This window comes from Panthera leo, chromosome C1 (genome assembly GCF_018350215.1).
Source record: "Panthera leo isolate Ple1 chromosome C1, P.leo_Ple1_pat1.1, whole genome shotgun sequence".
Classification (NCBI taxonomy): domain Eukaryota; kingdom Metazoa; phylum Chordata; class Mammalia; order Carnivora; family Felidae; genus Panthera; species Panthera leo.
Genome location: NC_056686.1, coordinates 81967152 through 81982818, shown reverse-complemented (window position 1 = coordinate 81982818; position 15667 = coordinate 81967152).

Sequence of the window (15667 nt, the reverse complement as noted above, 5' to 3'; positions counted from 1 at the left end):
GCTTACATATTTTGTTGCTAAAACCAAATCCAATGAGAGAATTGGGAGAATGAATTCTCTCTTGAAGTCTCCCTTCAAGTTTAAACATTTCAGACAAGATTCAATAAAAAATTTTAATCTAATTTTTGTGCCAGCAAGCCCATATAAATCAGCACAAGTCCTGAAAAATTGAAGAGGCACTGTTTTTTATTGAATCCATAAATCTAAGAATTTAGCACTTAAAGAACAATTTTAAGTGTTTATTTTTTAAATAATTAGTGTGAGAAGAGACAGGGCAATTGAGCCCAAGGGTGTAAGAGCCTTATTCAAATCCCAGAAGCAAGAAGTATTTGGGAAAAGAATATTGTCTAATAAAATTGACTAAAATCTCTGAAGCCAAACCTAACAAATGAATGCCTTATTTTCAGGGGTTTTTGGTTTGGATTTTGCCTCCTATAAATGTGTTCTAAATCCCAGTGATAGTCATAGTAAGAGGAAGGTGCTTTGAAACCCATTATTTTTTCAATTGAAACATTTAGAGATAAATTTCCAAGTTTGGCAGTGAGGTTGGCAGAAAGGCACAAAGGGGGAACTTTGAGGTAGTGTAATTCAGAATCCTCTCCCCACTAATGAGTGTTTTGATGAATTTAATTTGGATTTATATAGATAGAGTTGCCATCTGACTTCTAATAACAAACTAATAGTAATATACATCGATATAAATTATATTCTTCTCTGCACCATAAACCACATCATTGCATGCCTTATTTTATTCCAGAAACAATCTCTTGTTTGCTTCCATGCAAAGCTACCTAATGTGTGGCATAGAAAGCACATTTAATATCTAGTAGAAATTCAGGTTCTAGAGTTTGTTTTGCCACCAGCATTTATGTCCTTGGAACTCCCAGTGTGGTCCACAGAGCAGCAGTATTGACCTCACATGAAAGCTTGTGAGAAATGCAAAATTGCAGGTTCCACCCAGATCAACAGAATCAATCAGAATCTGCATTTTAACTAGATCCCCACATATGCATGTATACATCAAAGTGTGAGAGGAATTGTTCCATATAATTTCAGCACACTAATTCTTTCTGTGTTACATTTTCCTTGGTAAATGAAATAGACTGACTAGTCACAAAGGTCTCTCCTCAATTTATGATTTACAGCAAATGCGAGCTAGGAAACTTCCTTTCTTGGGCATCCTCTTCATTTCCTGTAGAGCTTCCAAACCCAACACCATCTACATACATATGCAGACTGAGAGTAAATGAACATTTGCTTCATCTAAGTTTACTTCATAGATACAAATCAAGCCAAATGTTTAGTTTTATCTTACCCCAAAATAGATCACATTAAAGAATAAAGGGGAAAGGAAAAGAGAGACACTAACACACATTGAACCTTAATAAACCCTTTAAATTCATAATCTAATTTATTCCTACCCATAGCCCTATGAGGTATATTCTGTAAACTGTGTTAGAGATGAGAAAACAGTCTCAAAAGTCTTGGATAACTTGTCCTGGGTACCAAGTCAAGTGTCACAATCAGGATATAAACTTAAGGGTCTCTCATTCCAAATTCCATGAAAAGCAGGGTTGGAATGTGCTGACAAATTCAGTAGTATAAACTGCTTTTATTATTTCTGGTTTGTAACTCATATTGAAGTCTTGTAAATTCCAAATGACAAAAATGACACCAATATTACATATCTACTTTGCTTGCCTTCCTCCAAATCACACTCTCTAATGATACATTGATAATTCTAGATTTTGCATATATTTTTTTACTGAAGTATAGTTGACACACTATGTTACATTAGTTTCTAGTGTACAACATAGTGTTTCAACTTTTCTAAACGTTATGCTATGCTCAGCACAAATGTAGCTACCATCTGTCATCATACAATGCCGTTACAATATCATTGATTATATTTCCTATGCTGTACATTTCATCCCTGTGACTAATTCATTCCATAAATGGAAGTCCGTACCTCCCACTCACATTGACTTATTTTGCCCATTCACCCCAAATGCCTTCCCTCTGGCAACCACCAATTTGTTCTCTATATTTAAGAGTCTTGGTTTTTTGTTTGTCTGTATTTTTTTAGATTCCACATATAAGTGACATCTTATGGTTTTGTCTTTGTTTCACTTAACATAATACCCTCTAGGTCCATCCACGTTGTCCAAATGACAAGATCTCATTCTTTACTATGGCTGAGTAATATTCCATTGTGTGTATACATATACTACATTTCTTGATCCATTTATCTATTGAATGGACTTAGATTGCTTCCATATCTTAGCTCTTGTACATAATGTTTATAGGGGTGCATATATCCTTTTGAATTAGTGTTTTCATTTTAGTCACTGGATAATATGGTATTTCTATCTTTAATATTTTGAGGAACCTACATACTGTTTCCCAGAGGGCCACACCAATTTACATCCCTACCAACAGTATATGAGGGTTCCTTTTTCTCTACATCTTTGTTTGTTATTTGTCTTTTGAGTTTGGCAGTTTTGACAGGTGTAAAGTGACATATCATTGTGGGTTTCATTTGCATTTCCCTGATGATAGTAAGGTTGAGCACCTTTTCACGTGTCTGTTGGCCATCTGTATGTCTTCTTGGGAAAATGTATATTCAGGTTCTCTGCTCATTTAATTGGATTCTTTGGTTTGTTTGTTTTCTTTTTGCTGGTGAGTTGTATAAGATCTTTTTATATTTTGGATATTAACCCCTTTCCAAATGTATCATTTGCAAGTATCTTCTCCTATTCAATAGGTTGCCTTTTTTGTTGTTGTTAATGGTTTCCTTGACTGTGCAAAAGCTTTGTATTTGGCCACAGTCCTAATAGTTTACTTTTGCTTTTGTTTCCCTTGTCTGAGGACACCCATCCATAAATCTGTTGCTAAAGCCAATTTCAAAGAAATTACTGCCCACCTTTGATTCTATGAGTTTGATGATTTTGTATCTCACATTTGGGTGTTTATTCCACTTTGAATTTATTTGTGTGTGGTCTAAGAAAGTGGTCCAATTTCATTGTTTTGTATTTGAGGTTCTATACAAATTTTAGGATTGCTTGTTCTATATCTGTGAAAAATACTGTTGGTATTTTGATAAGGATTGCACTAGATCTGTAGATTACTTTGAGTAGTATGGACATTTTAATATTTGTAACTAAGATGTCTGAAATAGAATTTAAAACCATGATTATAAGAATACTGGCTGAGGTTGAAAAAAGCGTAGAAGATACCAGAATCCCTTTCTGTAGAGATAAAAGAACTAAAATCTAGTTAGGCCTAAATTAAAAATGCTATAACCGAGATGCAATTTTGAATGGATGCTGTGAAGACAAGGATGGACAAAGCAGAGCAGCAAATCAATGATATAGAAGATAAAATTATGGAAAATAGTGAAGCAGGAAAAAAGAAGGAAACAAAGGCAAAATATCATGTGACAAGACTTAGAGAACTCAGCGACTTATTAAAGAGGAATAACACTTGTATCATAGAAGTCCCAGAAGGTGAAGACAGAGAAAAAGGGGCAGAAGCTTTATGTGAGCAAATTATAGCTAAAACTTTCCTAATCTGAGGAAGAACACAGACATCAAAATCCAAGAAGCACAGAGAACTCCCATTAGATTCAACATAAGCATGGAATATCTTTCCATTTGTGTCATCTTCAATTTCTTTCATCAATGTTTTAGTTTTCAGAGTACAGGCCTTTTATTTCCTTGGGTATATTATTACCTTTTGTGTAATTGTAAATCATACTATCTTTTAATTTCTCTTTCTTCTCTTTCCTTATTAGTGTACAGAAATTCAACTGATTTCTGTATACTGACTTTGTGTCCTGTGACCTTACTGAATTTATTTTTCAGTTCAAGTAGTTTTTTAGTAGTCTTTAGGGTTTTCCACATAGAGTATCATATAATTTTGCAAATAGTAAAAGTTTTACTTCTTGTTTACCACTTCAGATTCTTGCTAAAATTTTTTTTAAGTTTTTAATTTTAATTCCAGTATAGTTAACATACAGTGTTATATTAGTTTCAGGTGTACAATACAGTGATTCAAAAATTCTATACATTGTTCAGTGCTCATCATGATAAGTGTATCTTAATCTCCATCATTTAGTTCACCCTTCATTTTATTTATTCTTCTGATTGTTATGCCTAGGACTTCCAGTACTAAGTTGCATAAAAGTGGTGAGAGTGGACATGTTCCTGATCTTAGAGAAAAACCTTTTAATTTTTCCTCACTGAGTATGATGTTAGCTGTGGGTTTTCATATATAGCCTTTATAAAGTTGAGGTATGTTCTTTCTAAACCTACTTTGTTGAGGTTTTTTTTTAACATAAATGGATATTGTACTTCGTCAAATGCTTTTTCTGCATCTATTGAAATTATCATATGGTTTTCATCCTTTCTGTTGTTGATGTGATATATCAAATTGATTGACTTGTAAATATTGAACCACCCTTGCATCCTGGGAATTAATCCCACTTGATCATGGTGAATGATTTTTTAAGTGTATTGTTGGATTCAGTTCATCAGTATTTTGTCGAGGATTTTTGCATCTTGTTCATCAAAGATAATGACCTATAGTTCTCTCTCTCTCTCTCTCTCTCTCTCTCTCTCTTGCATCTTGTTTATCAGATGTATTGACCTATAGTTTTCTCTATTTCTCTCCCTCTCTCACTTTCTTTCTCTTTTGTCATGTCTTTATCTGGTTTTGGTATCAGGGTAATACTAGCCTCATATAATTAATTTGTAAATTTTCTTTCCTCTTCTATTTTTTTGGAATAGTTTGAGAATAATAGGTGTTACGTTTTCTTTAAATGTTTGATAAACTCTATATGTGAAGCTGACTGGTCCTGAACTTTTGTTTGTTGGGAGTTTTTGATTGCTGATTTGATTTCATTGCTGGTGATCAGTCTGTTCATATTTTCTATTTCTTCCTGATTCAGTTTGGGGAGTTTATATATTTCTAGAAATTTATCCATTTCTTCTAGGTTGTCCTATTTGTTGGCATATGCTTTTTCATTTTTTTTCTTTTCTTTTTCATTATGTGAAGTGTACTCTTTAATCCCCATCACCTATTTCACCCATCCCTCCCACCCACCTTCCCTCTGGTAACCATCAGCTTAGTTTGTTCTCTACAGTTAAGAGTCTGTTTCTTGGTTTCTCCCTCTCTCTCTTTCTCCTTTTCTTTGCTCATTTGTTTTGTTTCTTAAATTCCACATATGAGTGAAATCATATGGTATTTGTCTTTCTCTGACTGACTTATTTCACTTAGCATAATACTCTCTAGCTCCATCCATGTCATTGCAAATAGCAAGACTTAATCCTTCTTTATGGCTGAATAATATTCCATAGCATGTATATACTACATCTTTATTCATTCATTTGTCGATGGACACTTGGGCTGCTTCCATAGTTTAGCTATTGTAAATAGTGCTGCTATAAACATGGGGATACATGTATCCCTATGAATTAGTGTTCTTGTATTTTTTGTGTAAATATCCAGTAATGTGATTACTGGATCGGAAGATAATACTATTTTTAATTTTTTGAGGAACCTCTATACTGTTTTCCACAGTGGATGCACCAGTTTGCATTCCCAAGAACACTGCACGAGTGTTTATTTTTCTCCACATCCTCGCCAACACTTGAACTCTTCTTTAAATGTTTTGTAGGATTCACCTGTGTCCTAGACTTTTGTTTGTTGGGAGATTTGATTACCAGTTCAATTTTGTTATTAAAATCCAGTCTGTTCATATTTTCTATTTCTTACTGATTCAGATGTAGGAATCTATTTCTTCTAAGTTGTCCAACTAATTGTCATATAATTTCTTTTCCTTTTCTTTTCTTTTTTCTTTCTTTTCTTATAATCTCTACAACTAATGTGAGGCTTGAAGTCATGACCCCGAGATCAAGAGTCAAATGCTCTACTGACTGAGCCAGCCAGGAGCCCCAGCATATAATTTTTCATCGTAGTATCTTATCATCCTTTATATCTCTGTGTTGTTGTCTATTGCTTCTCTTCTTTAACTTCTGATTTTATTTATTTGAGTCCTCTCTCTCTCTTTTTTTATGAGTCTGGCTAAAAGTATCATTTTGTCTATTTTGTGAAAGAACTACCTCTTGGTTTCATTGATCTTATCTATTTTTTTTTAAGCCTCCATTTATTTCTGCTCAAATTTTATTATTTCCTTCCTTCTACTAACTTTGGATTTTGTTCTTCTTTTTCTAGTTCCTTTAGGTGTACAGTTTGATTGTTTATTTGAAATTATTCTTGTTTCTTGAGATAGGCCTGTATTGCCTCTTAGAACTTCTCTCTTAGAACTGCTTTTGTTGCATCCCAAAGACTTTGGACCATTGTGTTTTCATTTTCAATTGTCTCCATGTGTCTTTTTTTCTTCATTGATCCATTGGTTGTTTAGTAGTGTATTGTTTAGTCTCCATGTGTTTGTGATTCTCCAGGTTTTTTGCCTTGAAATTGATTTCTAGTTTTAAACACTTGTGCTCAGAACAGATGCGTGATGCTCAGAAAAGGTGCTCTAAATTTTTGAGACTTGCTTTATGGACTAACATGTGATATATTCTGGAGAATGTTCTATGTACATTTGAAGATAATCTGTATTCTGTTTTAGGATGGAGTGTTGTGTGTATAAGTCCATCTGGTGTGATGTGTCATTCCAAGATGCTGTTTCCTTATTGGTTATCTGCTTGGATGATCTATCCATTGATTTAAGTGAGGTGTTAAGGTCCCCTACTTTTATGTATTACTTTAAAACTATAGAGTGTTAAGAGTCATTGCTACCAAAAATATCTCCCACTGAATCATAATTTGTCAATGTCTAGCTTAAGACAAAGTAGGCCAACTTTAATTCGAATGATAAAGATAGAAAAATTCATTTTTTTTCATCCAATTAGTTTTTTATGCCACTTTTCTTCACCTACCACTTCCATGTGAAGGTCCCCTACTTTTATGTATTACTGTCTATTTCTCCCTTTATGTCTTTAAAATTTGCTTTATGTGCTTAGGTATTCCTACGCTGGGTGCATAGATATTTGCAGTTGTTATTCTCTCTTGTTGGATTGATCCCTTTATCACTATGCAATGCCCTTTTTTGTCTCCTGTTACATTCTCTGTTTTAAAGCTATTTTGTCTGGTAAAGTATTGCTTTCCTGGTTTTTTTCACTACCATTTGCATGCAATATCTTTTTCCATCACTTTACTTTCAGTCTGCATGTGTCTTTCAATCTGAAGCGAGTCTTCTGTAGGCATCATATAGATAGTTCTCATTTTTTTTATCCATTCAGTCACTCTGTTTTTGATTGGAGAACTTAGACCATTTACATTTAAATTAATAATAAATGTGGACTTACTGCCATTTTGTTCACTGTTACCTGATTGATTTTTGTAGGTCTTCTCTGTTCCTTTCTTCTTCTCTTGCTCTCTTTCCTTGTGATTGATGATTTTCTTTAGTGTTGTTCTTGGCTTTCTTTTTATTTATTTATTTTTGTACATTTATTATAGGTTTTTTACGTTGTGGCTACCATGAGGTTCATATATAACATCATAAGTGTAGAGCAGTTTACGTTCAGTTGATGATCACTTAAGTTTGAACACATTGTAAGAGAACTTCATTTTTACTGCCCCTGCCATGTTTTGTGTATGTTTTCATGTTTTAGATGTTTTTATTTTGTGAGTCCTCTTAACTAATGCTTTGGATATAATTGAATTTACTACTTTTGTCTCCTAGCCTTCACACTAGCTTTAGAGGTGATGTTTCTAATAATTTTACTATATAGGTTTTTTTTACTCATGAATTTTTCCCCTTCCTAATATTCTAATTATGGCCTTTTCCACTATGAGAAGTTTCTTCAACATTTCTTATAATGCCAGTTTAGTGCTGTTGAACTCCTTTAACAGTTGGTTTTTTTGTTGTTGTTTTTTGTTTTGTTTTGTTTTTTGGTCTGGGGAACTTTTATCTCTCTTTTAATTCTGAATAACTTGTCACATAGAGCATTCTTGGTTGTAGGCTTTTCTCTTTCAGCACCTGAATATATCATGTCATTCCCTTGTGGTCTGCAGTTTCTGCTAAAAAATCAGCTAGCCTTATGGGGTTTCCCTTGTAACTAGTTACTTCTCTGTTTCTGCTTTAAAAATTCTCTTCATTTTTAATCTTTGGCATTTTAATTATTATGTGTTGTGATGTGGACCTCCTTGGGTTCATCTTGTTTGGATCTTTCAGTGCTTCCTGAAACTGGATGTCTGTTTCTTTCCCCAGATTAGGAAATTTTTCAGTTATTAATTCTTCAAATAGTTTTTTGCACCTTTCTCTCTCTCTCTCTCCTTCTTCTAGGAACTCACAATATGAATGTTTGTTAGCTTGAAGTTTAAAAGCTTCCTTCACCTATCCTCATTAATTTTTTTTTCTGTCCAGCTTAGTTTCTTTCCATTATTATCCTGTCTTCTCGATTGCTGATCCATTTGTCCGCATCCTCTAATCTACTGTTCATTTCCTCTAGTGTATTTTTAATTTCAGTTATTGTATTATTTAACTCTGAATGGTTCTTTTTTTATCTTTTATATCTCTTTGTTGAAGTTCTTACTACCCTTCTCTCTACTCCAGTGAGCATTTTTATGACCATTGCTTTGAAATCTTTATCAGACTGATTGCTTATATCCATTATTTAGTTCTCTTTTGTTTCCTGAAGTTTTGTCTTGTTCTTTCATTTGGAGCCTATTCCTCTCTCATTTTGTTTGATTTTCTGTGTTCCTATAAATTAGATGGAACAACTACTTCTAAATTTGAAGAAATGGTTTTGTGCATGGTTGTTCCCTGTGTTGACTCTATGTGCATGGTGGCTTTGGCTGACTGGCTGAAGCTGTCACTTGCATGGCCTGGGGGTCCCACGCCGGAGACTCTCTGATGGGATGGTGGAGCTGAAGTCATCATAAGTAGGAGCAGTCCCAGATCTTTTCACACAGAGGGTACTGTGGCAGAACAGCTGAAGCTGAAGTGGGGAGAAGCTGGTATGTTTCAGGGTAATCCATGCAGGGGACTCCTGGGAGAGCTGCTGCAGTCAAAATGGCTGTGAACCAGGAAGTTTCAGAGTACTCTGCACCAGAGATGACCTGCCAAATCATCTGCAGCCAGTGTTACAGGCCTGGGGGGTGCTTTGTGCCTGTGTCATCTTGGTGAGACAGTATGTACTGTAGACCAGCTGAGTAGACAGCTTAAGCATGGACCAGGTGTGTCCCATTGTTTGCCTAGGTGGGATAGCTGAGGCTGGTGTAGCCTAGGGACCCAGAGCTCACTGAGGTGGTAGGTTGGCTAGGGCATCCAGTGCTCCTGGCTACCCTATGAAGGTGGAGGGGGAACATAAACTATAGCATTCACCAGCTCTTCTGACCTGGAGAGAATTCTAGCAGCAACCTATCATTTGGCAGAGTTCCAGAGGTGGATCATTTATATTCTAGTTGTTCTTTTCAACCATGGCTTTTCACATATTTTTAATATGCAGTTAGATTATCTGTTTAATTGGTGTATTTAGTCTACTTAAACTTATTGTGATTACTGATGTTATATATATTTATTTGTGTTACCTTCTTTTGTGTTTTCTCTTTTCCATATTTGTCCCTTTGTCCTTTTTTTCCCCCTTTGGTAGCCTGTGGTTTCATTGACAACATTTATTTGCATTCTCTCTCTCTTTCTGTCTATCTCTCTCTTTATTTTTCTCTTTCCTGCCCCCCTCACTCCTAACTTAGATATTATAGCTTGTATTTCTATTCCTTAAGTGTAAATATGTGTAAATAAGTGTAAATCTGACTTAATTTTATACTTTTCTAACAAAGCCTGAAATTATCAGTATCTCTCTCTTACTCCTACAATATCAGTGTGATTTAGTCTCCAAACACTGCCCCTTTATTTGTTTAGGGCATTGTTATTTCTGCTATTTTTAAGATAGTGATTATTAATATTAATTTTAGAGCCCATAGTTAATTAGATTGCTTTTATATTTCATATATCTTTCCTGAGATTTGCAAGTTCACAAGTCCATTGGTTCTTCATTAAGCAATTATATATGGGGTAAACTAACTCAATTCTAGAACTTCAAAATGGTATTTTACCTTTACTATGAATGATAGTTTATCTAGTAATAGAGTTCCATGTTAAAATTTATTTTCTCTTTCTGTCAACTTATGATATAATTGCTTCTAAGTTTGCTATGAACTTAATTTTCACCACTTTGTAGGTAATATGTCCTTTTTTCCTTTCCAATTTTTTTAATTTTCTTTATTTTTATTTTTGTGTAACTGTGGATTTATTTTTATTCTTGTGTTTCAGTTTCTGGGCCTTTTATGGTGAATTTTTATCTTCAATTCAGAAAAAAACACTAAGCCAGAATCTCTTAAAATATTACCTTTCTACTATTCTTTTTCTTTTCTACTTTTGGAGCTCCTATATTAGATAGAAGATTGAGCTTCTCATGTCCTCTGTGTCTCTTAACTTTTACATATTCCATCTCTTTATCTGTCCTGAATTCTGTGTCAAATTCTGTGTCTCAGAGCTTTTCTCAAGTTCACTAATTCCTTCTTGGCTGAGCTCAATCTGCTGAGTTTATTTTAGTTATTACATGTTTTATTTCCTAAATCTCTATATTAAAAAAAAATCATCTCTTTCCTTGACTTATACTTATCTATTTTTGTTCATGTTATCTTGTTCTTGCTTTATGGATGTATTTTTTTCTCTATTCCTTTGAGAATTTTGACCATATATCTTTTAATGTCTCATTCAGAAGTTTATACTCTTGGTAATAAATTTTTATCACTTATTGAATTTGTCACATATTATGAATTTAGTTTTCATTTATGAAATTTTAGTTGCAAGATCAAATGAAATTTTTCTTGTATTTATTGTGCCATTTTCCTTTCTATTCTACTCACTGCTCCATTTCTTTTTTAATAGTTGCCTCTTTAGTTATCCAAGTCCTCAGTCAGAAACAGGTCTTGTTTTGGCAGTTCAGAATGACCATTCTGAGAATTACAACCAATCAAGTATCCAAGACAGTATATGACTTGAACTATATCCAGCTGTTCCTGCTTCTTCCTGCCATGCTACCCAGCAGTACACTATAGGTTATGACCACCAACAATGATTTTGGATTTTTAAGTTTTTTCCCTACTTTAGCTCCTGACTTGAATATGGAAAGCTTAGGTCCCATTTCCCAAAGAGATTGAGCTCTTAGTTATTTCTTTGTGTTTTCATCTTGTGGTATAGTCAATCTCCAGCTCATTGCTGTTTGTTTCTTATCAGTTGTTGGTTCATAAGAGATGTTTATCTTTTTTTCCAGTTCAACAATTACTCTATAAATATAACTTATAGATATTATTGCTATATTTTTATAGTTGGTAGAAGATAGTTTTATTTTTTAATTTTTTAATGTTTATTTATGTTTGAGGGAGAGAGAGACAGAGCATAAGCGGGTGAGGGGTAGAGAGAGAGGGAGACACAGAATCTAAGCAGGCTCTAGGCTCTGAGCTGTCAGCACAGAACCTGACATGGAGCTTGAACTCACAAACTGTGAGATCATGACCTGAGCCAAAGTCAGACTCTTAACCATTTGAGCCACCCAGACATCCCCAGAGAGGTAGTTTTATATAAAAGCTTACAACCCAATTTTGGTCAGCATACTACCTGTCTAGTAATCTGAACTTTTATTCCAAGAAATGGGAGTGGCACCACAATTAGAATCCTCAGAGAATTAATTCCTTTTTGTGTGTGTGGCCAACCATGTTTACACGAAATATTTTTCAGAAATCTTGCAAACTATAGAGTGTTAAGAGTCATTGCTACCAAAAATATCTCCCACTGAATCATAATTTGTCAATGTCTAGCTTAAGACAAAGTAGGCCAACTTTAATTTGAATGATAAAGATAGAAAAATTCATTTTCTTTTCATCCAATTTGTTTTTATGCCACTTTTCTTCACCTACCACTTCCATGTCCACTATTCCCCAGCTCAGATATTCTAAGCTATTATCTTCTCTTTGTCTCTTCCCCTTGGAAAACTGGAATAGGTTTAGGATCAGTAATTTGAACCTTTTGACCAATTGATGAGGCATATTTTAATGAGTGCATTCAGACATTATGTTAACTTGAATAGTGAACAGTTTGTAGCTAATGGAAGATCAAAGATTTTGTATTCTTTTAAGGAATTTTAGTTAGTAAGCAAATAAAGCTGTTGTTTGTTCATTCAGGGCGGGAAGCCCTTAATGTCACATTAGACCAATTTATTGGATAAACCATGAAAGCATGATAGAGGGAGGACAAAGAAGGCACAGACTATGAACTGGATACCCTAGATCAGGAGTCAAAATCATGCTTGCTGGTCAAAGGGAGCCCAATGTCTGATTTTGTATATAAAGTTTAATTGTGTCATTTACATATAGTCTATGGCTGTTTTCACAGCAGCAGAGTTGAGAATTTTCTACAGAGACTGTATGGCCTGCAAAGCTGAAAATAATGACTATATAGTTCTTTATGGAAAAAGTCTACTGACCCCACACTAGATGGTTTCCCTACTTTGTTGAGGAGAAAAATTAGTAACTGACCTAGCCACCAAAGGGAGGTCTGAGTGTCTTCCATAGAAGAACTTATGTTCATTTTATACCAGCTTCTGAAAGTTATGGGTCTAACCTGCCCTATTTCTGGTTTCCCAACCTTCCCTCTCTATAAGTGCATACCTACTTCCCTGCCAAACTATTTTTCTTCCTCCAACCATCTCCTTTTTTCCTCCATACCAAAATCTTATGTCCAGTTGGATACATTATATCATGCTTTCCTTTTATTCAACATGTAATTGCATTGTGCTCTAACATCTTTCATCTGCCACATACCTTTGCTTCATGTGCAGCTAGCCAGTCTCCCTCTGATATGTCTTACACTTACTGTATTTCTCTAGTGTCACAGCTTCTTAAATTCACTCATTCATCCATTCTTTCAAACAGTACAACATGTTTCTGCAGCATCTACTGTGTGCACCACGTATACTGGCAAGCACAGGGAGACAAAGGAGCACAGACAGAAAGAAGACCAAAAAAAGAGGCAAACAGGTGATAAACTATAAACAATAGGGGCACCTGTGTGGCTCAGTCGGTTAAGCGTCCAACTTGGGCTCAGGTCATGATCTCACGGTTTCCAAGGTTGAGCCCCCCACATCAGGCTCCGTGCTGACAGCGCAGAGCCTAGGGCCTGCTTTAGATTCTGTCTCTCTCTCTCTCTCTCTCTCTCTCTGCCCCTCCCCTGCTCACACTGTCTCTCTGTCTCTCTCTCTCAAAAAAAGAGAAACATTAAAAAATTTTTAAACTATAAACATGTGATAGACTATTACAATTGGGTTTCATTTGGGAAGAAAAAAGAGTATGGGATCAAGTCTACCTTAAGGAAATGAGGAAATGTGTGAGGAACAAAATCTGTGAAGAAACTTGTTTTGCTAATAAAAATCTTCCTGTGGATATACTAAAAGTCCTGAGGAAACTAAGATTTTATGATTTAGTGTAGTAAAATACACACAAAATTCTGAGATATGAATGTATCACAAATATGCTTTCAAGTAGTTATAAGAGACAAGTGAGGCAACATGAAATTAATTAAATATAAATAGAATATGATTGATCTCCTGCCCTTAGGAATTCATTAACTCTTGCTGATTGAATTTGAATAAATCAGAATGCACAGAGTTCTCTTTAGTGGAGGTGGTGCTGAAGTATGGGCTCTAAGAGCAACTAACAAAGGAATTATCAGATAAAAAATCTCTAAAAGGAACAGTAGATAAAATAGAGAGGCAAAAGTTGGATAGGAAATTTATGTTGGTTTCTGATAATAATTAAGAGAAAATGAGGGAGGAGGTAAGGAAAAGAAAGAGAGAGGGAGGGAGAAATATCTTTCCAACTGATTTGGGAAATCTATTAGAAGATTAGAATTTTTAAATAACAGTTCTCAATTTGAAAAAGGAGGCACAAACTGTCTGTATTTGGAAATTGATCAAGGCAACCAGAACTGACCTTTCCCAACCCATTCTATCCACTTGGGCAGGAGCCAAATCAACTCTTTAGAGAAAAGTTGGCTTTCCCCCTGGAAGCAACTCTAGCAGAGCAGGCCTGATAAAGTCTAGTTACAACAGACACTTAAAAAAAGGATTAAAGCTGAAGATTTGAAGAATGGGTTGCTTTGAAAAAATGTAAATTCCTGATCCCAGAAAGTTTTCAAGTGGGACTAAAACTGTTTGAAATGTTACAGCTTTTCCCCCTCTTATATCTGGAGGAAAGCTGAACTACTTAGATAACTTTTTAGTTTCATTGAAACTCTGTGGCTTATCCAATAGCTGCATTTTATGACCCTATGAAAGCCTGTAAGCCAGAATCTAGTACATAAAAGGTATTCAATATGAGTCTTCACAAAGAATAAGTGAAATACTATGAGTTGATAGACAGAAGGAAGGATAAATAAGGAGGGAGAGAAAGTACGCACTTCATTTCAACCAAGTGAGATCAATATGGTCTAAGTCAAATAAGGCTGCCTTGAATGGGGTATGCATTTAATAGTGTGTAACTTTGAGGAAAATTTCTTAACCTTTCTGAGTTTTAATTTTGCATTTGCAAAATTAGAATAATAGCACCTATCTCATTGGGTTGATTTGAAGAATAAATGAATTACATATAAAGTATATATTACACTTCAGAGTAGATAGAACATCTATTGAATGTTTATCACTTGTTGGCATTCTTGCTGTCATTCTGTTCCTGTTATCCATTTCAAATGTGGCATTTGAAAGAATTCTAGAACTATAAAGATGTTATGAACTGAATTCTATCACCCAGCATGAAAGCTATGAGGACACCTCTAAGCAGAAGTCAATATAGAGGTGAATACATCTAAGGTATTTTTTTATGTAGTTAACTTCTATAAAAAAAACCTACATGGTCTCCCTACCATATTTTCTTATTTTAGCCACTCAGAGTTATGAGATTTTAAGGTGACTTAGAGGCAGGGAAGCCTGTGTTTTCTTTTGTTTTTATTGGTATCTTTTCAGTCTGTTGGCAACTAAGGAAAACAGTAAGTCCCTGCTCAGAGACGTCTGTGTGGAAATATTTGAACCATATCAATTTCAGGGGTGCCTGGGTGGCTCAGCAGTTAAGTGTCTGACTCTTGATTTTGGCTCAGGTCCTGATCTTACAATTGGTGAGATCTCTGTCTCCCTCTCTCTCTGCCCCTCTCCCACTCTCTCTCTCTCTCTCTCTCTCTCTCTCTCTCTCTCTCTCTCTCTGTGTGTGTCCCTATCTCTCTCCCTTTCTCTCTCTCAAAATAAATAAATAATCATTTAAAAAATAAACCATATCAATTTCAAAGAGTGTCCATTGCAAGAAAATATTGCTTCTTTTCTAATGACTAATGTAAATCAGATTAAGTGGTTTAAATAGAAATAAACCTATAAAGGTTACTAAGGTGTTGATAAGCTTTTATAATAGACAAAGAGGGGATATCTCTTATATTTAAAAGGAGACTTACAGAGACAGAATTTATTAAAGAACACTAACCTAATGAAAAATGAAATGTGACACTCTCTAGAAGATATGTGACCTTTCCAAAGCTCCAGAAGGATACAAGTTC